The 23,453-nt window shown below is 38.4% G+C and overlaps 2 long non-coding RNA genes across 2 annotated transcripts in view; one reads left to right on the top strand and one right to left on the bottom strand.

Moving 5' to 3' along the window:
- Window positions 1–20,772, bottom strand: part of LOC126948021 (uncharacterized) — a 46,074-nt gene extending 25,302 nt beyond the window's left edge. Inside the window, exons 1-3 of the long non-coding RNA XR_007723315.1 lie at window positions 20,693–20,772; window positions 7,905–7,946; window positions 5,557–5,718 (exon numbers count right to left, since the gene is read on the bottom strand). This is a non-coding gene — a long non-coding RNA (uncharacterized LOC126948021). The remainder of the gene's footprint in view (window positions 1–5,556; window positions 5,719–7,904; window positions 7,947–20,692) is intronic.
- LOC126948020 (uncharacterized) overlaps window positions 1–23,453 on the top strand; it is a 96,558-nt gene that overhangs the window by 35,934 nt on the left and 37,171 nt on the right. Inside the window, exons 2-3 of the long non-coding RNA XR_007723314.1 lie at window positions 15,707–15,789; window positions 19,797–19,897. This is a non-coding gene — a long non-coding RNA (uncharacterized LOC126948020). The remainder of the gene's footprint in view (window positions 1–15,706; window positions 15,790–19,796; window positions 19,898–23,453) is intronic.

Genomic DNA, 23,453 nt, shown 5'->3' with positions numbered 1-23,453 from the left:
CAAATCTCTTTTGTCCTCTAACTTATATATTAACAATATTTATGTTTGTGTCTCTTTCCCATTTGATTTTATATTCTTGAAGGACAGAAGCTGTGTCTTAGCCATCTGTGTATTCTCCAACTTGGCCAGCATAGTCTTTTTCATGTAGTAAATACTGAATGTTTGTTGAATTGAAATAAACTTTATTACATTAATCAGTTAGTTCTCACAGAGTTTCCAAATACATTGATTCTCTGTTGTGGAACGGAAAGGGCAACAGATGCAACATATTTCTAGTTAACAGTTTCAATTTTGCTGAGAAATTATTTGCCTGGAATCTAAGCAAAGAGAACATGAGGTCTTAATTTTAATATCATTATAGTGAGTTTATGTTGTTTCAATTGAAAATAAGAGAAACACAAAGGAAAATAATTCATTCTACCAAGAGGACACATGCACCTGCGTGTTCACTGCAGCATTATTCACAATCGCAAACATATGGAATCAACCCTGTTATAAACCGCATAAAGAAAACGTGGTACATATATACCGTAAAACACGATGCAGCCATAAAAAGGGCAAAATCATGTTCTTTGCAGTTACATGGATGCAGCTGGAGACCAGCATCTTAAGTGAATTAACACAGAAAAAGAAAATCAAATACCACATGTTCTTACTTACATGTGGAAGCTGAACATTGAGAATCCATGAACATAAAGAGGGGAACAATAGACACTGGGACCACCAGAAGCGGGAGAGAGGGAAGGAGAAGGATCAGGGTTGAAAAACTACCCATTGGGTACTATGTTCACTACCTGGGTGATGTGTTCAGTCATACTCCAAACCACAGCATCATACAATACCTTTGTAACAAACCTGCACATGTACCTCTGATTCTCAAATAAAAGCTGGAAAAAAGAAGGGAAACATGTATATATATATATATATATTTTTTGAGACAGAGTATCGCTCTGTCACCCAGGCTAGAGTGCAGTGGCATGATCTCAGCTCACTGCAACCTCCATCTCCTGGGTTCAAGCAATTCTCCTGCTTCAGCCTCTGGAGTAGCTGGGACTACAGGCACCGGCCACCATGCCCAGTTGATTTTTGTATTTTTAGTAGAGATGGGGTTTCACCATGTTGGCTAGATTGGTCTCAAATTCCTGACCTCAAGTGGTTCGCCTGCCTCGGCCCCACAAAGTGCTGGGATTACAGGCATAAGCCACTGCACCCAGCCCAACATGTAGATTTTTAGACGTTATTTGCTGTCACTTGAAACTCAGAAAGATGATGGAATTGCAGACCATTTGAATTCAAGTTACTCTGTAATGCTAATGAACAGAATATATCTACTGATTATTATTGATCGTGTTTGGAGAAGTTTAGATGGCGGTTACAGTGTTGGAAAGTAGGAATGTCAGAAATGGGTGTTGAGATCATGTGAAATAAAGTTACTATCAAAGATAGGAATTGAGATCTAGAGAACAAACTTGGAAGTAGGGGGTAAGCAAGAGCATGCAGAGAGACTTGAATGAGAGGGAGAATTCAGTACCAGATACGATGTAAAACAGGAGGCCATTTCAAGTGCTTGATGAGAGGAGCAGCTGACTGTAGTTATAGCCCTTTAAACTCACCGCTCTCAGCCACAGTTTAAAATGAGGTTTAGCAGGAGAGAGTTCCATGAAGAACCCCAAAAGTTTTTAAAAATGTATAAATTAATAGTTTTTAAAATAAAATGATAAAAATATGTTTTGGGAAAACTAATGAGGTATAAAATGGGTTAGAAGGAAGAAAGCATAGAGACAGGAAATTCAGTTAAGAGGAGCTTTATTTGTTCCAGTAAGAGGAGGTGAAGGCAGAGATTAGGATAGAAGAAAGAAGGGACAGGAAGTAAAGCTGAAGCTGCTCCATCTGCCAAGATGTCAGGTTACCTCTGAAAGCCTTTTCATTTACCAATGATTCATTCTGTTTTGAGTTTTCTTTGGACCTCATTTTCCTTTGGTTATTACTGATTACAATAATAAAGGACTGATTTAGCACCCTTGCCATATGTTAAGGCCTTGAAAACAAACATAAATGACAAAGATGTTTCTTCTTTGAAAAATTCTTTGTGATTTTAATTTTTCACACACTCATGAAATATATCTGAAAGAGATGGTGATTAAGATAATTTAGTATTATTGTTTTTCACCAAGCTGCCTTGGATTTCTAGCAGACTTTGATGTGGAGTGTGCTATTCAGAGTACTAAGGTGTGAAGGATTTCTGTGGTACTTTGCAATGGTTTCCACACAATGGCTGAAAATGTTTCTATGTGCCTGAGACAAAGGCTTTTAATCTTTTGCCCAAAGAGCAAGTTTGAGTTTGCCACAAAAAATATTACCCAAGGAACTGGGTCTTGCCTTCTAATGAAGGGGAAGCATTGGAGATTGAAATTTCCTTATAGTATTTTGTAAATGTCACTTTTTAGTATTAGATGGAGTTAACTGGCTAGAAAGGTCGGAACTAAAGTTCATTTAAGGTAACGTTTTTGGGTTAAGTTTATCTTAGTCCATTCCTTAGTTTTCAAAAAAACAAAAGATATTGAAATACATGAATGAAAGGAGAATATTCAAGACAATAATAAAAAATAACCAGCTGCATTCCATTTTGGAATTAGGATTTTTTAAAAAGACAAGCTGTTAAAATCCGATTTCTCTTCTAATCTAATATGTTGAGAAATACAGTCTCTGGTTATTAAAGCCAAAGCTGAAATTATTTTCAAATAATTATTATTCCATCATTTATAGTCCACTGAAAATATGCTTACAGCGTAACTTGTTCTGGTCGCCAAAGGTGAAATGATGATAGTCACTAAAACGTGAACCTGAGAAGTATCTAAACCCACTTTTGCTTTGCTGTTGATGATTCTTTATCTTGCAACGATAATTTCCACCTGGGAAATATCCTTTGCCTGGGTTCATAGAACATATTTCTGCCATTTTTCTTGCATTGTTAATGAGTCATCTGAAGCATGCAATCTGTGGTGGGACAGTTTTACTTTAAAAAGGTACAAATAGCCGGGCGTGGTGGCTCACACCTATAATCCCAACAATTTGGGAGGCCGAGGTGGGTGGATCACTTGAGGTCAGGAGTTCAAGACCAGACTGGCCAATATGGTGAAACCCTGTCTCTACTAAAAACACAAAATATTAGCTGGGTGTGGTGGTGCACGCCTGTAGTCCTAGCTACTCAGGAGGCTGAAGCAAGGAGAATCCCTTGAGCCTGGGAGGCGGAGCTTGCAGTGAGCCGAGATCTCGCCATTGCAGCACTCCAGCCTAGGCAACAGAGCAAGACTTGTCTCAAAAAAAAAAAAAAAAAAAAAAAAAAAAAAAAGTATAAACGAGGCAAATTGTAGACTTGGGCGTTTCAAATATCCACAGTCCACTGCTAGTTCATTTTTCTTTCTTCTTCGTTCCAAAGCCAGTAGTTGTTTTCTTCCACAGGAATCTAGGCTTAATTTGTATTAAAATTGTCCTGGAATTTATGGGAATTTGCTTTTCTTAACAATCTTCCAGAATATAACATTTTCACAGATAAAAAGTTTCAGATTCTGTTCCTTTTGGCTTTAATGCAAGGTTTTCTTTCCCCCCACCCCAAAATCTACTATTAATATTTCTCTAAAAATGGTAAGCATTTTAAGAAACTTTCTTATAATTCTCTTGCCCGTTCCTCCAATCCCCATATTGAATATTCACATTTTTCCTAAAAAGAAAAACTATTTTACTTGATCTTGGTATCCTATTGTACTCTTCATAAACCAAAAAATAAATAAATAAATAAATAAATTTTAGCATCTTAACTTTCACAGTTACTACAATCTTGAGGACGCAGGTAAACTTTACTCATATAACTCAATGTGATCTGGCTTTGCATCGTACAGCCTGCCAAAAAGTGGGTATTTTATTCAGTCCACCCTAGTAATTTTCCAAGTCAGTATAGGTTAAAATATTGTCAATTCAAGATTCTACTGTCTTCTCCATCTTCAGGGAATGGTGTTTTAATTTAGGGGAGATTTATATCTCAAGGATGGGCAGGAGGGGTGAAGGTGAGCCAGGGGTCCCTGACAGTATCTATATAGTGTCTGCTGCTGCTAATAATAATAGATAGTCTGTCTTGTACCCCTGGGTTATGCATGGTGACTCTTCTGGCAAGGAAAAAATGTGGTCCTCTTCCTTGTCTCTGTGGCAGGGGTGACACTTATAAGGTTTCAGCTCCACATTTTCCAGCTGGTGACTGAAATATTACACCTCTTTCAATGTAAGTTTTCTCACTTATTTTAAAGAACTTTTTAGCAGGTGGTGGCTCTCACGTGCAGAAATATTTCACATTCTATTTATGGGGATAAAATTTTGCATCTCTTCCTCACCACTTGTGGGGTAGCAGGAAGATTCAGGAGGGAGCTGTCCTCAGGTCTCTCCTATCCATGTTCATTACCCTGTCACCTCACTGCTCTCTGCTTGGCCAGGTGGTACAAAGACTATTGCCAGAAAAGAAATTGTTCTCAAAAATCTTCAGCTGGAAGCTGGTTCTAATTCCCTAATTTCAAGAGGGAGTTTGCCCCCTGTTCACCATTTTAAGTTCCAATTATTGGAGCACATAATCCACTTCTCAACTCTCTGTTACCAGAGATTGCTCTTTTACGAAGAAGATGGGAAAAAGTAAGAAAAAAGATTTGGTTCAGATGTATAGTAACAATTTTTAAATTCTACACCTCACACCTACATCCTTGCTGTTTACCAAAAACCCTTCCTTCCCAAATTTGGTGTCTTTGTTCATTGGTCTTGGCAACTTTTTTCCCATTCATCACAGGGACCCACATGCTTCAGGGTTCAAATGGGAGGGGTCATGGAGGAGAAATACATGCTGATTAGTGTAATCAAGATGTATCCTCTGGCCCCAGCTGAGGTTTATGATGGAACCAAGTAAGATTATTGATGGAGGTGCTAATGACAGCAGAGGAGTACCACAGGATTAGCTAAATGTCTAAGAAGGTTAATGCTGCTCTAGCTGGACAGTAAGTTTCAGCTGCACTTCAGTGTGGTGAGAAGAAAATCAGTGTTTTTTGGAGCTAAATTCTGTTTCATACTTGAAAATGTTAACCCAGTGGAACCTTTTGATCAAAAAACTAGGTTGTCATTTTGCATATAGTGCTAGAGCAGATTCTATAATACCTACAGAATGGCAGAAAGGCTGCTTGCACGAGAGGACGCCATAAATTCACTCACTACTAATAGCATGCAATGAAAACTCTTTTCAGAAGAGAGATTTTGCACACAAAGAGCCCCGAGGGAAGAGATAGCAATGGAGACATCCATCAAGTAAGGAAAGGGTGTTTAGAAAATTGCTCTTCCGACTCCATCTATCATACTATCAGAGACTGCTGTGTTAATCCATTTACCACCACTAAGCACAAGCACAAAGACAAAATGCAGAAGGATTCCTTGGGGAGAGTTTTCAACAAAACTTCTGTAGAGGCCAATGTGGACAATGGGGATTTTTTCCCACGTCACATCCAAAAGGCACTGAGTGCAACTTACACATCAACGTGCAGCTGTGGGTGGTTTTTCAAATGTAAGTCATCTCTTAATTCTTCGGTCTAAGGGGCATCGTTTTCCTCCTTCACAGGACGAGTTCTGAGTTGTGAATACATGCTGCAGCTCCTCTCTGCCTCTTCAATGGCATATAAACTTCCTATTATCCTGAGGGTTAAAAACAAAATAAGATCTTACTTCTCTGAATTCATCCTCCATGTATGGAAAAAGGGGGCATTAATTAGAAATACTGCAATGATTATATAAAAATATCCATAATTACTTTCTTAGCTTTTATAACTGTCCCCAAAAAGAAAAGCATAGCCAAGTGTTTATCATATTATTAAACATTATCAATTTCAATATTAATGCCTTGATAATGAAAATAATTCTATTTGTTTTTACAGTGGTTTACTGTCTTTATAGTTATTTCACATCTTTTATTGCATTTGATTCACTTATATGAATATTCTGAAAGTTAAATACTTCCCTACTCTATTGACTAATTGTTCTTTCAAATGATTAAATAAATCTTTTGGGGGAAAGACATATGAAATGACAAGGCAAAAACAATTCTTAGGCACATTATGCTGTGACCATTTCAATGAAGTCTTAGTTATGTGTGATACTGACTGAGAGAGAAAGAAGCAATGCCTTGAAAAATGGTACTGAGTGCAGCAGCTGCTTTGGAGAGCAAACACCCTAGCCCATGTCACAACATTAAGAAGGATTATTTCCTAAAGAGAATAGTATAGACAAGTCACTTATTTAACTATGAGGTACGTTTCCAGGAAGGAGATTTAGATTTAAATTTCTTCAAGAAATCTACCGACTACTAAAATTCACCCATAACAATGATCCAGACATGCTATGTTAATGTTAGTAGTTTCAACTTTTTGAGTACAACCTGTTTACAACCTGTGTAACATTACACAGATCTGGCTGGATGCAGTGGCTCATGCCTGTAATTACTGAGGCGGGTGGATCATGAGGTCAGGAGACGGAGACCATCCTGGCCAACATGGTGAAAACCTGTCTCTATTAAAAATACAAAATTAGCTGGGTGTGGTGGTACACGCCTGTAGTCCCAGCTACTCGGGAGGCTGAGACAGAAGAAACATCTGAACCTGGGAGGAAGAGGTTGCATTGAGCCGAGATCATGCCACTGCACTCCAGCCTGGGAGACAGAGCAAGACTCCATCTCAAAACAAAAAAAAAAATTATGCAGATGTGATAATACTTGCAGTTTTATTATTTGGTGTCTTGGAGAATTGTGAGGACCACACATTTTTATGAATTTAGCAGAATATACATTTGTAATAATTTATCTTTAAATAATCACACTATAATTTACATGTAGTAAATTATGTAAAATGTACCTGTGTCTATAGCTGTGTTTGGCTAACATATAACATATAAATTCTTATTACACCCCAAGGCCTTCAGATGTTTTCAGCTCATCAGCTAAGAATTTCAATTAATTAACATTAAATTTATATGCACAAATTAATTTATTAATTTATTAATTGAACATTTAAAAAGCATTTATTTAGGCATTGCATAATACTAGGTGCTGTGAAAGAAAGAAATAAAATCAGATATTCTTTAGAGCAGCTGAGAGTCTAATAACATATACATACATATATGTGTGTATTATATATATGTAACTATAATATTAAGTAGAAGTTAATTATAGGACTCATTTCCAGAAAAATGACAGACTAGAACACTAGAAAAATGACCCTGAACACCTTCCCTCACCTGCCAAATTATAAAAATAAAGTGCACCTAGTTTTTTCTTACAATCCTGTGCTTTTGGAAAAGAGTATTTAAAAATCTTTCTATGGGAATTCATCTTTAAGTTAAGATTCCCACAGATAAAATTTCAAACTTGCAGTCAAAACCATAAGGCCCTCATTGGAAATAAGGCAAACCAAAGCCAGCAAGAAATAACAGACAATTGAATCAGATATTGGAGATTTCAAATATTAGAATTATTAGACTGACATAGAATAATATGTTTGCTATGCATAAAAAAATAAGTAGGAAAAGAAAATTTGGCTAAGGAATAAGAGACTGTAAGATTGGTCAGGCAGATTTAGGAAAAAATCAAATGAACATGTAGGAATAAAATATTGCTATTTAAATTTAACATCTGTGTTATAAATAGGTATAAATTTCTGTGATCTTGGATTAGGTAATGGTTTCTTAAGTAAGACACCTATGGTACAACTAACCAAAGAAAAAATAGAAAAACTAAATGTCATTAAATTTAAAAAGGTTTTGTGCCTCTTTAACAAATGGTGTTGGGTCAACTGGATAGTCACATGCAAAAGAATGAGTTAGACACTTACCTCACACCATATATAAAAACGGATTCAAAATGAATCAGAGACCTAAATGTAAGAGCAGAAAATATAAGTCTTTGAAGAAAATTTAGGAATAAATCATATGACTTTGCATTTGACAATGATTTAGCTATGACACTAAAAGCACAATCAACAACAAAATAATATTTAGACTTAATCAAAATTTGAAAATGTAGGTAAAGAACACAAGACAACCTACATAATGGGAGAAAATATGTATGATTATATATTTGCAAATTAAATATATAATAAAGATTTAGTATTCAGAATATATAAGGAAATCTTACAACAACAAAAAGACAAAAGAATCCAGCTTAAAAATGGGCAAAACACTTATACAGACATTTCTCCAAATAAGTTATACAAATAGCCAATAAACACAAAATAAGATGTTCACATTATTAGTTATTAGGAAAATACAAATCAAAACCACAGTAAGATACCACTTTATGACTGGTAGGATGGATATAAATTGTTTCTCTAAGCAGAAAATAACAAGTGTTTGTAAGGATATGGAGATATTGGAATCCTCATACAACGCTGGTAGAAATGTAAAATGGTGGAGCCGCCATGGAAAACAATCAGACAGTTCCTCAAAATGTTAAGCATGGAGTTACCATATGACCCATCATTCCCACTCCTGGAAGAGAACTGAAAACATAGTCCACACAAACACTTCACATGAATGTTCATAACAGCATTACTCATAATAGTTAGGAGTAGAAACAATCCACTGTCTTTCAACTGATGAATGCATAAATAAAATATTACCTCTATAACAGAATGTTATCCAGCAATAAAAAAATGAAATACTGATACACACTTACAACGTGGATAAATCTTGAAGACATTATGCTATGTGAAATAAGCCAGACACAAAAGGCCTCATATTGTATGATCCCACTTATATGAAATGCCCAGAACAGGCAAATCCATAGAGACAAACCTGGTTAATGATTGCCAGGGTCTGGAGAGAGGAGGAAAAGAAAGCCACTGTTAATGGGTGTGAGGTTTCTTTTTGGCATGATAAAAATGTTCTGGAATTAGACATTGATGATTATGTACAACTTTGTGAATCTACTAAAAACACTGAATTGTACATCTTTTTTAAAGGATAAATTTTACGGTACATGAATTCTATTTCAATTTTTAAAAAACTAATGTATGTTATAGCGACTTTATATAAATGAGGAAAGGATCAGTAAACTGGAAGACAGAAAAATTTATTCAACATGCTTCTCAGAGAGAAAAAGTAATAAAATGTATGTGACAGTGGGAGTAAGTAATGTAAAAGAGAATGAGAAAGTTGACATATATCTAACTGGAGTTACAAATGAAGAGAAGAGGGAAAATAGAATTGAGTCAATATGTAAGGTGTTAACGCCCCAAAATATTTCAAATGTATTTTAAAAACCTGTTCTTATTTCAGGAAACTGAACAAATTCTGAATATAAGTAAGAAAAAGAGAAATATACTACTAGATACAGTATAGTGGAACACAATTAGAAAAAGAGAGAAGATGGCCAGGTGCGGCCTGTAATCTCAGCACTTTGGGAGGCTGAGGCGGGCAGATCATGAGGTCAGGAGTTTGAGACCAGCCTGGCCAATATGGTGAAACCACATCTCTGCTAAAAATGCAAAAATTAGCCGGGTGTGGTGGTGGATGCCTGTAGTCTCAGCTACTCGGAAGCTGAGGCAGGAGAATTGAACCCGGGGGGCAGAGGTTGCAGTGAACTGAGAGCACACCACTGCACTCCAGCCTGGGTGACAGAGTGAGACTCCATCTCAAAAAAAAAAAAAAAAAAAAAGAGAGAAGATAAGTTGAAGATAAGTTGAGTGTATGAAGAAATAGACAAATATTCTTAAAAAGAACAAATGTCAAAATGACAGCTGGTTCCCCAGGAAAAAATAAAAATGAAAGCCAGAGAGAAAGTCTAATGGTATAGTGAAATTATTGAGAGAAAATAACTATCAATCCAGAATTGTATACTTGGTAATACATATCTTCTAATAACGAAGGCAAAATAAAATACTTTCAGAAAAAAACTGAAAGAATGTGGAAATAACCAATTCTCACAAAAAAACTTCCTAAAACATGAAAAGTTTCATGTGCAAGAAGAAATAATGAGCAAAGAAATACATACATTTATGAGTAAATCTAAACAACATAACAGTGAAAGACAATAATTAATAGCAATAATATCTAATTTATGGAGTTTTGTAAGGTAGAACAAAAATTCTGTACAATAATAGTATATAAGTTGGGAGGAGGCTGATCAGAGTCAGTCATCTGAGGTTCTCGTATTGTTTATGAGAAAGGAGAAGATGATTGACTTTAGACTATGCACACTAGAATTTTTAGAATGAGCACTAACAGAATTAAAAATAGAAAATAACAGAGGGTATAAATTCTCACTGCTAGAATAAAAAATGAAATGAGGAAGAAAAACGCCGCAAACTTCTGTATCAGCTGCTTAACAAATTCCTCTAAAACTTAATGTCTTAAAAGAGCAATCATTTATTATTACTCATCAGCTGGTAGGTTAACTAGGTTAACTAGGCTGTTCCATTAATTTGGGCTAGATTTAGCTGTTCTTGGATAGACTCACTCATGTAATGACTCACGCTTCATTCCTGGGATCTGGTCAGAGATGGCCTTATCTGGGCAGCTCATCTCTTTCCCTTGTAGCCTCTCATCCTCCAACAGGCCAGCCTGCTCAGTTCACATATCAACTGGACAAGTCCAATAGAATGAATACAAGGTCTCTTGAGGCCTAAATCAGAGATTGGCAAACATTTTCTGTAAAGGTCCAGATAGTAAATATTTCAGGCTTTGCAGGCCATACAATTGCAACCACTCAGCTGTGCTGTTTTGGCAAGAAAGCATCCATTGCCAATAGGTACATGAATGAATGTGGCTGTGTTACAATTAATCTTTATTTTAAAAGACAGACAGCAGGCCAGATTTGGCTTATGGGATTTAGTTTGCTAACTCCTGGCATAGACTTAGGGCTGGTATAGCTTCTTTCACCTCTTGATAGAAGGAAATGCAAAGTCTTATTACCAAAGGGATTCCTTTTACAGGGAGAGAAATGATTGAATCTCATTTTGATAATCCACCATAATTTCAATAAATCAAAAAGAAGTCAAGAAAAAGCCTGGGCACGGTGGCTCATGCCTTTAATCCCAGCACTTTGGGAGGCCAAGTTGGGCAGATAACCTGAGATCAGGAGTTCAAGACCAGTCTGACCAACATGGTGACACCCCGTCTCTACTAAAAATACAAAAATTATCTGGGCATGGTGGCGGGTGCCTGTCATCTCAGCTACTTGGGAGGTTGAGGCAGGAGAATCGCTTGAACCTGGGAGGCCAAGGTTGCAGTGAGCTGAGATCACACCACTGCACTCCAGCCTGGGTGACAAGAGAGAGACTGTCTCAAAAAAAAAGAAAAGTAGTCAAGAAAAGAGAAAGTTCACAGAAAATGTAAAAATAAGACAATATAAAGCAATATAAGTAAAGTCAAACAAATTATTCACAAATTTACAGTAAATGTGAAGGGAATCATCTCTCAGTTTAAAGCTGTAACACCAGAATTATTGAAACAGCAAAGAGGAATTTTAAAATCCATCAACGCTGCGGGAGATTTTAGCTTATTTCTCTCAGTAACTGATTAAGCAAATGGCATGATTCAGAGCAGCTGAAGACGTGCATCCCGCATAACCCTGCAATTCTGGTCCTAGATGTACATCTGAAGCGACCCTCAGGGATGCGCACAAAGACTCAGGCACACGGTGGTTCACAGAAGCACTGTATATAGAGAAAAAACCGGAAACAACCAAACTGTCAGTCAGCACAGAGACTCAGGCACACGGTGGTTCACAGAAGCACCGTATATAGAGAAAAAACCGGAAACAACCGAACTGTCAGTCAAAAGGAGAATGAACAAAGAAAATGTGAATGAGGCCAATAGTAGAATTCCACACAATAGAGAAAAAGAATAAGCCCCACCTACATGGATGAAACTCAGGAGCTGAGAGTGCAGTGTACAAAGCACATTGCAGAAGAGCACATACAATCTGACTTCACCTACCTACTGTTCGAAATGTGCAAAATTAAACAATTTATTTTTAGGAAAAAAATAGATGGTAAGACTGTTAAGATGGTGCTTACCTTTGTAGGTAGGGATGGGAATGGTATGGGAGGGACATAAAGGGGGCTTTGAAGATAGCTCTCAAGGGAGGTGTCTATTTTATATTATCTGTTTCCAATATAAACCAAATGGGCTTCTCCGAGTTTCCTTTCCTCTTATCCATCACCTCATTTGCATAATACACACTCTGGTGAGGTTATACTCATCTCAGGGCAGGGGAGAAGGAAAGAGGTTTTATCGTCTGTGACAAATGAGGCTGACTTCTCATATACAAAAATTTCCCTTTTATCTCACAATTGCCTTATACTGAAAGTGAAACTTGTAGCTCATTCTACTAAGCAGAAAAACTTTAAGTGACATTTTCAAATGGCTATTATAAATGATATTTATGTTCAGTAGAATATAATTAGATTTTTATTCTCTGTTGATTCTGGTCTTTATGCCTGATTATAACAAATTTGCATTTAGGCATTCTTGTGTCACTTAAAAGATTCTTCAAGCTAAAATCTGCAAACCATGTGTGATTATTTAGTTCACCAAGTATATTACAATTTGAGCATCTCTAATCCAAAAAGTTGAAACCCAAACACTTCTGGTCTCAAGCATTTTGGATAAGGGATACTCAACTTGTATTGCAAAATATATTCTGATGTGGGTGTTTCCCTATCCTGATGCTATTAAACCAGGTGATCCACCTATGAAGTCCTACAAATTCCTATGAAGGATCCTATGAATTCTTCAATAAATCAAAATAAGTCTTAAGCATTCCAGCCCTTTTCCTATTGTTTGTCTGGAAACTTCTAGTTCAGTGACCTTCAGTTAGTGGGGTGGGAAAAAGAGAGGAAATATTTTCCAGCTTCAACTAAGGCCTCACCTGGAGTTATGACTCTATGGAATATGGTCCTTGTGGTCCTCCTCTGAGAATCAGAGGGGCAGATTGCTGTGGTGCAATTAGAGATGACTGATGTCTCACTGGGTTGGTGCAGAAGCCTGAGCTTCACTCCTGCCCTTGCTCCTGCCCCCAAAGCACCCACACGGCTTTGGATTTTGTGGCATTGACTGTCATCCTGATTCACGCTTGCCTGTGGGACATGGCAGAGTTGAGTTTCTATGGCTCAATGCTCACTGCGCCCTGGCCAGGGTTCTCGCCTGCCTTTGGTGCTTCTTACCGCATTATATTTCAGGCCACCACTCTGCTTGACCTGGATCCACCAGACAGGTGGAGCTACTGTCATCCCTTTCAAGGGAGGTTTCCATAGCATTCGAACTAAATCTTCTTTTATTTGTTCATACGTATTAAATTACTGCTGGCGGATAGAGATGTTTTCTAAAGAGCAAGACTGCTTGGGTTATCCGTTCTATCACTTACTAGTTGTGTGGCCTGGGGCAAGTTTTCATGTCTCTGTTCCTGGGTCTCTTCCTTCTAAAATGGATGTAATAAAATTATCCAATACATGGGTTTGTTTGAGAGGATTAAATTAGTTAAAATATGTGGAACGCTTAGGACATGCCTAGAATGTAGTAAATACTCAATAAATGTTGGTAACTGTTTCTACTGTTTGTTACAGAAAGTTCTGTGTGTTAAAGGTATTTTATATCTGGAGACAAAGTAGAAAATTGGAGAGAGCTTTAACATTAGTACCAGAGTAGCAGTTCTCAGATTTGTGGTCTTAAGATGTTTACACATTTAGCAATTACGGAGGACCCAAAGAACCTTTGTTTTTGTGGATTATTTTCATTTATATTTACGTTATTCAATACTGAACAATTAAAAATATTTATTACTTTGTTAAAAAATAACATTAATAACCCTTTCTCTTGTTAACACAAATTATATGTTATGAAAAATGATTCTTCCACAAAATAGAAATAATTTAGTTAGAAGAGTGACATTGCTTTACATTTGGCCACATTTCTTTAATGCCTGGCTTAACTGAAGGCAGCTGGATTTTCATATTTGCTTTGCATTTAATCCGTTGTGATCACTTTGGGAAGTCGAGGCGGGAGGATGGCTTAAGGCCAGGATTTCGAGACCATCCTAGGCAACGTAGGGAGACCTCCCCCCTCTACCAAAAAAAAAAAAAAAAATTAGCCAGGCATGCGGACATGTACCCATAGTTCCAGCTCCTTGGGTGGCTGAGGCAGGAGTTCAAGGCTGCAGTGAGCTGTGATTGCACCAGTGTGATTGCATCACTGCTAGAGTGCAGTGAGACCCTGTCCACCTCAAAAAAAAAAATCTGTTGTGACATTATATACCTTGTAGCCTTTGAAAAACACTGTATACTCATGAGAGAATGTGTAGGAAAAGTGAAAATAATGTCTTAGTGTTTGCATGAAAAGAGTTTTGACCTTGTAGAAAGCCCTCAAAAGGTCTCAGGGAACTCTGGGGTCCACAGATCACATCCGGAAAACCATTGTGCTAGAGCAGGTAAGAGTTGAACACAACAGGTTTAAGACTGGGCAGACGGCTTTAATTCCTGACTTCTTCTTTTCAGCCCTGAGACCTCCAGGCTATTATGTTTGCTGGAGCCTCCTGATCACTGTACCCCTGCATCTTTGCATGGCAGGTTCCTTCTCATTCTTCAGGCTTTAGCTTAAATACCCCTTTCTCATAGAGGCTGCCCCTGACTCCTCTGCTATAAGCAGGTACCCCTTGTTATTTTGTAGCAATATAACTGCTGTCTCCTTTTCAGTACTCATCACAAAATGTAATCACATTTATTTGCTTACTGGCTGCCTATTCCACCAGTAGATAAACTCCCTGAGGTCAGGGCCCTGTCCGTTTTGTTTACCATTGTAATTCTGACACCTACTTTGACCCCTTTCCTTATTCCATAAGTCTTAGTCAATCCATTAGCGATTCCTATTGACTTCATCATCACATTATATCCAGAATCAGGTCACTTCCCAGCTCTTCCATCCTGCCACCCTGGTCCAAGGCTTCAATCTTCCATAGACCCTATCTATTAAATGGCTTTCTGAAAGAAAACTCTGCCCTCCCTTGCCCATTAGTTACCATCTACACTCAACAACCAGAATGAGCCTTTCAAGATAAAAATGAAAAAAATTCCATTCCTCTGCTTACAATGTCCAGTGGCTTCTAATCATAGAGCCTTGCATGATTTACTTCCCAATTCTTTCCTTTGGCCATAATGACCACGTTGCTCTTCTTCAGCACGTTAAGCATATTCAGGGTCATAGCACTTGCTGTTACCTCTGACTGGAATGCTATTGCTAATGACTCAGTTTCTCACTTCACTCAGGCCTCATCTTATGTCATCCTTTTGGAAAGGGTTTCCTCAACTAGTATCTATAAATAGCAGCCTCCACCTGCCAATCTTTTCCTCTGCACCTCATAATGCAATTAAGTTTTCTTTTGAGCTCTTATTAACGACCAACATGTTCTGTATGTTTTTGTTTATACCTTTCTTCTCCCACTGTCATGTAAATTTTCTGACCGCAGGGATTTAGTCTTTTCTTTTTATTACTGTATCCTCTATGTCAAGGACTGAACCTGATACACTTAACAGCTGGATGCTCCATATAAGTTTGCTAAATGAATTTTAAAATGAGCTAATGAATAAATAGCATTGAAATCATGCTTTTAAAAAAGTAATCTGTGGGCTTCCATTCCAAGATGTCTGAACAGGAACAGCTCCGGTCTGCAGCTCCCAGCGTGAGCGACACAGAAGACGGGTGATTTCTGCATTTCTAACTGAGGTATCTGGTTCATCTCTTTGGGACTGGTCGGACAGTGAGTACAGCCCACGGAGGGCGAGCTGAAGCAGGGCAGGGTGCTGCCTCACCTGGGAAGCGCAAGGGGTCGGGGGATTTCCCTTTCCTAGACAAGGGAAGCTGTGACGGACTGTAGTGGGAAAAACGGGACACTCCAGCCCAAATATTGTGCTTTTCCCAAGGTCTTAGCAACCAGCAAACAAGGAGATTCTCTCCTGTGCCTGACTCGGTGGGTCCCATGCCCACAGAGCCTTGCTCACTGCTAGTACAGCTGTCTGAGATTGAACTGTGAGAAACTATCCTAAACATATATGTACCCAATACAGGAGCACCCAGATTCATAAAGCAAGTCCTTAGAGACCTACAAAGAGACTTAGACTCCCACACAATAATAATGGGAGATTTTAACACTCCACTGTCAATATTAGATCATCGAGACAGAAGGTTAACATGGATATCCAGTGCTTGAACTCAGCTCTGCACCAAGCAGACCTAATAGACATCTACAGAACTCTCCATCCCAAATCAATAGAATATACATTCTTCTCAGCAACATATCACACTTGTTTTATAATTGACCACATAATTGGAAGTAAAGCACTCCTCAGCAAATGTAAAAGAACAGAAATCACAACAAACTGTCTTTCAGACCACAATGCAATCAAATTAGAACTCAGGATTAAGAAGCTCCCTCAAAACCACACAACTACATGTAAACTGAACAACCTGCTCCTGAATGACTACTGGGTAAATAACCAAATGAAGGCAGAATTACAGATGTTCTTTGAAACCAATGAGAACAAAGATGCAATGTACCAGAATCTCTGGGACACATTTAAAGCAGTGCGTAGAGGGAAATTTATAGCACTATAAACGCCCACAAGAGAAAGCAGGAAAGATCTAAAATTGACACCCTAACATCACAATTAAAAGAACTAGAGAAGCAAGAGCAAACACATTCAAAAGCTAGCAGAAAGCAATAAATAACTAAGATCATAGCAGAACTGAAGGAGATAGAGACACACACAAAAAAACCCTTCAAAAATCAATGAATCCAAGAGCTGATTTTTTGAAAAGATCAACAAAATTGATAGACCACTAGTAAGACTAAAGAAGAAAAGAGAGAAGAATCAAATAGATGAAATAAAAAATGATAAAGGGGATATCACCACCTATCCCACAGAAATACAACCTACCATCAGAGAGTACTATAAACACCTCTATGCAAAAAAAAAAAAAAAAAAAAAAACTAGAAAATCTAGAAGAAATGGATAAATTCCTGGACACATACACCCTCCCAAGACTAAACCAGGAATAAGTTGAATCTCTGAATAGACCAATAACAGGCTCTGAAATTGAGGCAATAATTAATAGCCTACCAACCAAAAAATGTCCAGGACCAGTCAGATTCACAGCCGAATCTACCAGAGGTACAAACAGGAGCTGGTACTATTCCTTCTGAAACTGTTCCAATCAATAGAAAAAGAGGGAATCCTCCTTAACTCATTTTATGAGGTCAGCATCATCCTGATACCAAAACCGAGCAGAAGCACAACAAAAAAAAGAGAATTTTAGATCAATATCCATGATGAACATCAAGGCAAAAATCCTAAATAAAATACTGGCAAACGGAATCCAGCAACACATCAAAAAGATATTCACCACGATCAAGTCAGCTTCATCCCTGGGATGCAAGGCTGGTTCAACATATGCAAATCAATAAATGTAATCCATCACATAAACAGAACCAATGACAAAAACCACATGATTATCTCAATAGATGCAGAAAAGGCCTTCCATAAAATTCAACACCCCATCATGCTAAAAACTCTCAATAAACTAGATATTGATGGAACGTATCTCACAATAATAAAAGTTATTTATGACAAACCCACAGCCAATATCATACTGAATGGGCAAAAACTGGAAGCATTCCCTTGGAAAACTGGCACAAGACAAGGATGCCCTCTCTCACCAATCCTATTCAATATAGTGTTGGAAGTTCTGGCCAGGGAAATTAGGCAAGAGAAAGAAATAAAGGGTATTCAATCAGGAAAATAGGAAGTCAAATTGTCCCTGTTTGCAAATGACATGATTGTATATTTAGAAAACCCCATCATCTCAGCCCAAAATCCCCTTAAGCTGATAAGCGACTTCAGCAAAGTCTCAGGATACAAAATCAATGTGCCAAAATCATAAGCATTCCTATACACCAATAACAGACAAACAGAGAGCTAAATCATGAGGGAACTCCCAACCACAATTGCTTCAAAGAGAATAAAATACCTAGGAATCCAACTTACAAGGGATGTGAAGGACCTCTTCAAGGAGAACTACAAACCACTGCTCAATGAAATAAAAGAGGACACAAACAAATGGAAGAACATTTCATGCTCATGGATAGGAAAAATCAATATCATGAAAATGGCCATACTGCCAAGGTAATTTATAGATTCAATGCCATCCCCATCAAGCTACCAATGACTTTCTTCACAGAATTGGAAAAAACTACTTTAAAGTTCATATGGAACCAAAAAAGAGTCCGCATTGCCAAGACAATCCTAAGCCAAAAGAACAAAGCTGGAGGCATCACACTACCTGACTTCAAACTATACTACAAGGCTACAGTAACCAAAACAGCATGGTACTGGTACCAAATGAGATATATAGACCAATGGAACAGAACAGAAGCCTCAGAAATAACACCACACATCTACAACCACCTGATCTTTGACAAACCTGAGAGAAACAAGAAATGGGGAAAAGATTCCCTATTTAATAAATGGTGCTGGGAAAACTGACTAGCCATATGAAGAAAGCTGAATCTGGAGGGTTGTAAGAGATCACCTCTGAGGCCCTGTCTCCCTCCCCAGCACCTAGAAAACTACCTGTACATAGAGAGTGATATGATACATGATGCAGAGAAATTATAATCTTCTTTCTTCTGCATTTCTGTAGAATATCAGCTCCTATCATGTAAGTGGAGCTTAATATATGTTTATTCAAAAGAAATTTTTTTCTATTAGGAAAAATATAATATGCAATAAAAACGTTATGATAATGTAGATCAAATTGTGGGTTAAAAAAATTTTTAAATATATTGTTAAAAATGAATAAATAGCAAAAGAAAACCAATAACTGTGACTTTCCCTTTCCTGACTTCCTTTGAGAGCCCAGGCATATGGTTCTTGGCTCACTCTCTTCATTTAAAGATTTTTTCCTGTACAGTGAGAGCACAGGGGAGCACCCCAAGAGAGCTCAAATCTGAAGATCTCTGGATATGTTTTTCGACACAGAAATCAGTGAAGTGAGGTCTTGGGCCACTCAATGTTTTCAGAGTCAATAATACAAATGTCAGATCAATAAAGAAACACTCACACCAGCAATACAAGAAAAAGACAACATTTATGATGTACTATTTTCCTCCAGAAAAGAAAATCCCATGGCATTGGGACAGACATCTACAGTTCAGCCCAACCAGACAACTTCGGAGCCCTTCGGGTGTACACAGAATACACAGAATTGCCTTGAGGGTTGTGACCAGAATCACTCATATACAGCTGCCCTGCGAACATGAAATTTTCTCTGTATGTCTTAATTTCTTCATATGATGTGTGAAAGATTACTTGACGTCAATTTGTTACACAAAAAACTTCCCTAATCATGGCCTTCAGACTGGCAGATATAAATCAGGTAGAATCTGTGGGGACCTCAGCACAAAACCATTAATCTTGCTGGAAGAAAGAATTCCCTATGCAAGCCCTGTAGCTGAAGCATGTCACCCTTATGAAAGAAGAGCACATTTTTTGAGTAAACTCCATTTCTCTGCATCCAACTACTGCTTATCGTTCAAGGCCTAGCTCTTCAGTCACGCCCCCTTTCCCTTCCATGAAGCCTGAGCTAATGTTCCAGCTGAAACGGAGTTTTCTCCCCTCTTAGAACTGTATCTGTTTCTCTCTCGTGACCTTGATAACTTCTTTCCTCCATTACAGGCACCTGGACCTGTGTTCACATTCTTCCACGAGACTGAGGAGCAGGCACCGCTGTGACTATCGTTGCCTCCCCAGAGAAGCCCTTTTCCTGCCAAACAAAGGTTGGGCAAGTCACAAATAGTAAAAATAAAAAGTTTTGGTAGAATAAGTGAATGAGTGAAGCCTTAACCTAATATTTCAAAATTAAGCATCCCCTTCACATTTGAGTTAACTATTTGATTCAGCTTCAGGAACTAATTTTCGCAAAAGCCCTGTGGCTCGGTAGATGGAGTCAGGTATGGAAGTTGGTAGATAATTCTTTCTGCTCAGTTATTAACAACTCTTGGAGAAAATGCCCTACTTATCATATTTTTTTGTGGAATAGTACAACGGAAAGGGTTCATGAAGTTCTTTTAGTCCATTTCCTGAGACACACAGTGGAAGAGGGACTTGTGTAGGTTGGCACTGTACATTAAGGGTCAAAGCAGAGCTGGGACCTGCTTCCTGAACATAACCTATGTGATACAAGTCAGAAGAGTGGTGCCTTGGTTGGTGATTGGCTAGGAAGAGATGCAAAAAAACTCTCTTAAATGACAGAAATATTCTCTATCTTGATCCAAATGGTGGCTACTGGAATGTACACATAAGTAAAAATCCACCTAGTTATATATTTAAGATGTATACATTTTACTAAATGTAACACTATATCTTGGAAAAAACTAAATGCGATATTTTAATAAACCACTTAGCACCCTATTCATTAACTTTTTATTTCTTACATCTGTAATTTTTCTCATTACAAAAAATATGTATTTTGTAAAATAACCCAACATATCACAAATGTAAAAACCTAGAAAATGAATATTGTTCAAAACACCACTTCCCAGAGAGAAAATGTTGTTAAAAATTTATCTTACCCAGGTTGTATTTCTCTATGAAAAAGCAGCCGCTTTGAGGGTGTAGAACCGCTAGTGTTGTCGCCTGGCCCGTAATCTCCAGGAACACTGCGAACCCTGGGAGAAGCCGTGCAGGGCTGCTGGCAAGGTGCTGTCCTCTACCCTGGGAGAAGCCGTGCAGGGCTGCTGGCAAGGTGCTGTCCTCTACCCTGGGAGAAGTTGTGCAGGGCTGCTGGCAAGGCGCTGTCCTCTACCCTGGGAGAAGTCGTGCAGGGCTGCTGGCAAGGCGCCGTCCTCTACCCTGGGAGAAGTTGTGCAGGGCTGCTGGCAAGGTGCCGTCCTCTACCCTGGGAGAAGCTGTGCAGGGCTGCTGGCAAGGCACTGTCCTCTGCTTCTTAAGCCATCAGGTCTCCTTTGGGTCCTGGACAAGTTTTGGTGTTCTCCATTTTTTCCATTTTCTCAGACTCCAGAGATTTGGGCTTATTTACCAGTGTACCTTCTCTCTTGTGCCCAATCCCTGAACTCACTTTAGAATAGTATTAAAGTTTCACCACTTCTTCCATTATTGAAGATCCTAAAACAGATTCATGTTACTGCTGTTTCACAGATTTGTTGCTAAGCGCTATAGAGAGATGAACAAAACGTGAACACAAGTAACCAACCTAGGGAATCGACGAAGTCTATGAGCTGTGAATACAGGTCTCCTAACACTTCTCCCTGGTAACATAGATTTAGCAAGGTTTTAAATGTCCTTACACTACCATCCACAATAGCAGAGGATAAGCACTTTGGTTTCCTTTGAAGTTTCATACATTGGATAGGGAGGTAAGGAGGATAGAAATTAACTTTGTCAGCTCTTCCTCTTCCCTTCTCTTCCCTTCCTGAACAATTCAGTCCTGAAGTCATTAGGTGGAGTTGAGCAAGGTAGATCAGAGTCTGGAGCACCCGTTTGCCAGAAAACTAAGGAAGTGCTTGAAGAAAGAAACGGGTATATCAAAAGGACACAGAGCATCAAAATACATGAGGATAGGAAAGAATTACAACCCAATAAACACAAGAAAATATGAGTCAATTTATAAGTAAACTAAACGTATGGAAAGAGCAGGATATTTAAATAGTTTCAAAGTACCTTTCCACAAAATAACAGTTAATTGAAAAGGGAAAAAGAGTACCCTTACCATGGATAAGGCAGACTTTAATGGAGCGATCAAAGTGAACATTATCAGTAATGGAACAAACTGAAAATCATACGCCACCTGATTAGACGCGATGAGAAATACACAGCATCACTTCTGGAATATTCCTGCCAGAAGTAAACAATCTAGATCTCATTGCAAGGGAACATCAGAAAACCTAAATTGAGGAATATTCTACAAATTAGCCTTTAATCTTCAAAAAGTCAAGGCCATGAAAGTGTTCCAGATACAAATAAAGACATGCATTGTGCAATTCTGAACTGCATCCTTTTGCCATAAAGGACATTATTGTGACAATTCCTGAAGTTGGAATGGAGCCTGAGGATAAAATGATAGCAATTTATCAGTATTGATTCCCTAATTTTAATATTTGTAGTGTAGTCATAGAGGATAATTTTCTTGGTTTTTTTTTTGAAATATGATATATTGATTTATTTTGGTCTTAAGATGTATCATTTCAGCAAGTTAGTCACAAATGGTTCTGAGGGAGTACAGTTTTTATACTGTATTTGCAGTTCTTCTGTAAGTTTGAGATTATTTAAAGATTAAAAAAACATACTCCAATGCAGTGATTTAAAGAGTTGCTTCAGATAATGTTCTAGTTTAAGCGAAAATTCTCTGCTTGACTCTCCTTTCTGAAGGAAGAAGCTTATGCAACACCATGATTTTGAGAAAGACAGAAGAATGATCAGATTTACTTGGCTTCCTTATACCATCTGCTGGTTCTTCTGGTCTCTGAGGAATTGTCTGTTCTCACTGGTGTGTCTGTGTACTGTCATCTGATCTCTCTTGGGTTGATCACAGCCTAGTGATGCTCCCTGGCTGCCTCCACAGAAATACTCTCAAGTAGCGTTTTAGACCCTTGAGTGTCTGCCATGTCCTCTGTGTGGCATCCTGACCCAAGCAGTTCAGCCCCAGCCTCTACTGTGGGGTTTCCTCTTCCATTGCTACAGGGTTCTGTGGCAAGCCATCTGCATCTCAAGTCAGTTATTTCTGAGACCTCCCACTAGGAGGCAGTACAAGTGTATGTCTGTATAAGCCCTTGGCCCCATGAGGCTAAGGGCTTCATTCCTCAGGTCAATTCAAAGTGCTTAGCTTTTAGGTAGAAATAAGGTGGTGTATTCTAAACGAGGACTTGGAGATGCTTAGGAAAACTAAATTTCAAAGCTTCTTTCTATCTAATTGTGTTGATAAATTTATTCTGATATGGTTGGTATGGGGAATTCAGTCCAGCAGGGGAATTCTTTTCATAGCATGAAATAAGGAACAAGCTGTGTTTGCTCCGCTCTTAGGCTCCACCATAGCTTGTGTAAAACACCTCCTTCTGTGCAGCCTGAAGCCCAGAGCTGAGAAGTCAGGACACTGGGCCTTTTCACAGCCCCCAACGACTTCTCTGCCCCAGATACCTTTCTTCTACCTCTATTCCCCTGGGCTGGAAAGAACAAACTTTCCTCCAGGTCACATCTTCCTACCTTCCCACTGCTGCCATGAGCCTGAATCCTCACGGTAGGCCAGAGTCCTCATCCATGCAGGCGACACTCCCAGGCTTGGTTATCAAGCCTTGCATCTTGGTATAGAGCTCAACT

This window comes from Macaca thibetana, chromosome 2 (genome assembly GCF_024542745.1).
Source record: "Macaca thibetana thibetana isolate TM-01 chromosome 2, ASM2454274v1, whole genome shotgun sequence".
NCBI classification, from domain to species: Eukaryota; Metazoa; Chordata; class Mammalia; order Primates; family Cercopithecidae; genus Macaca; species Macaca thibetana.
This window is presented reverse-complemented; position numbering and strand designations above follow the sequence as displayed.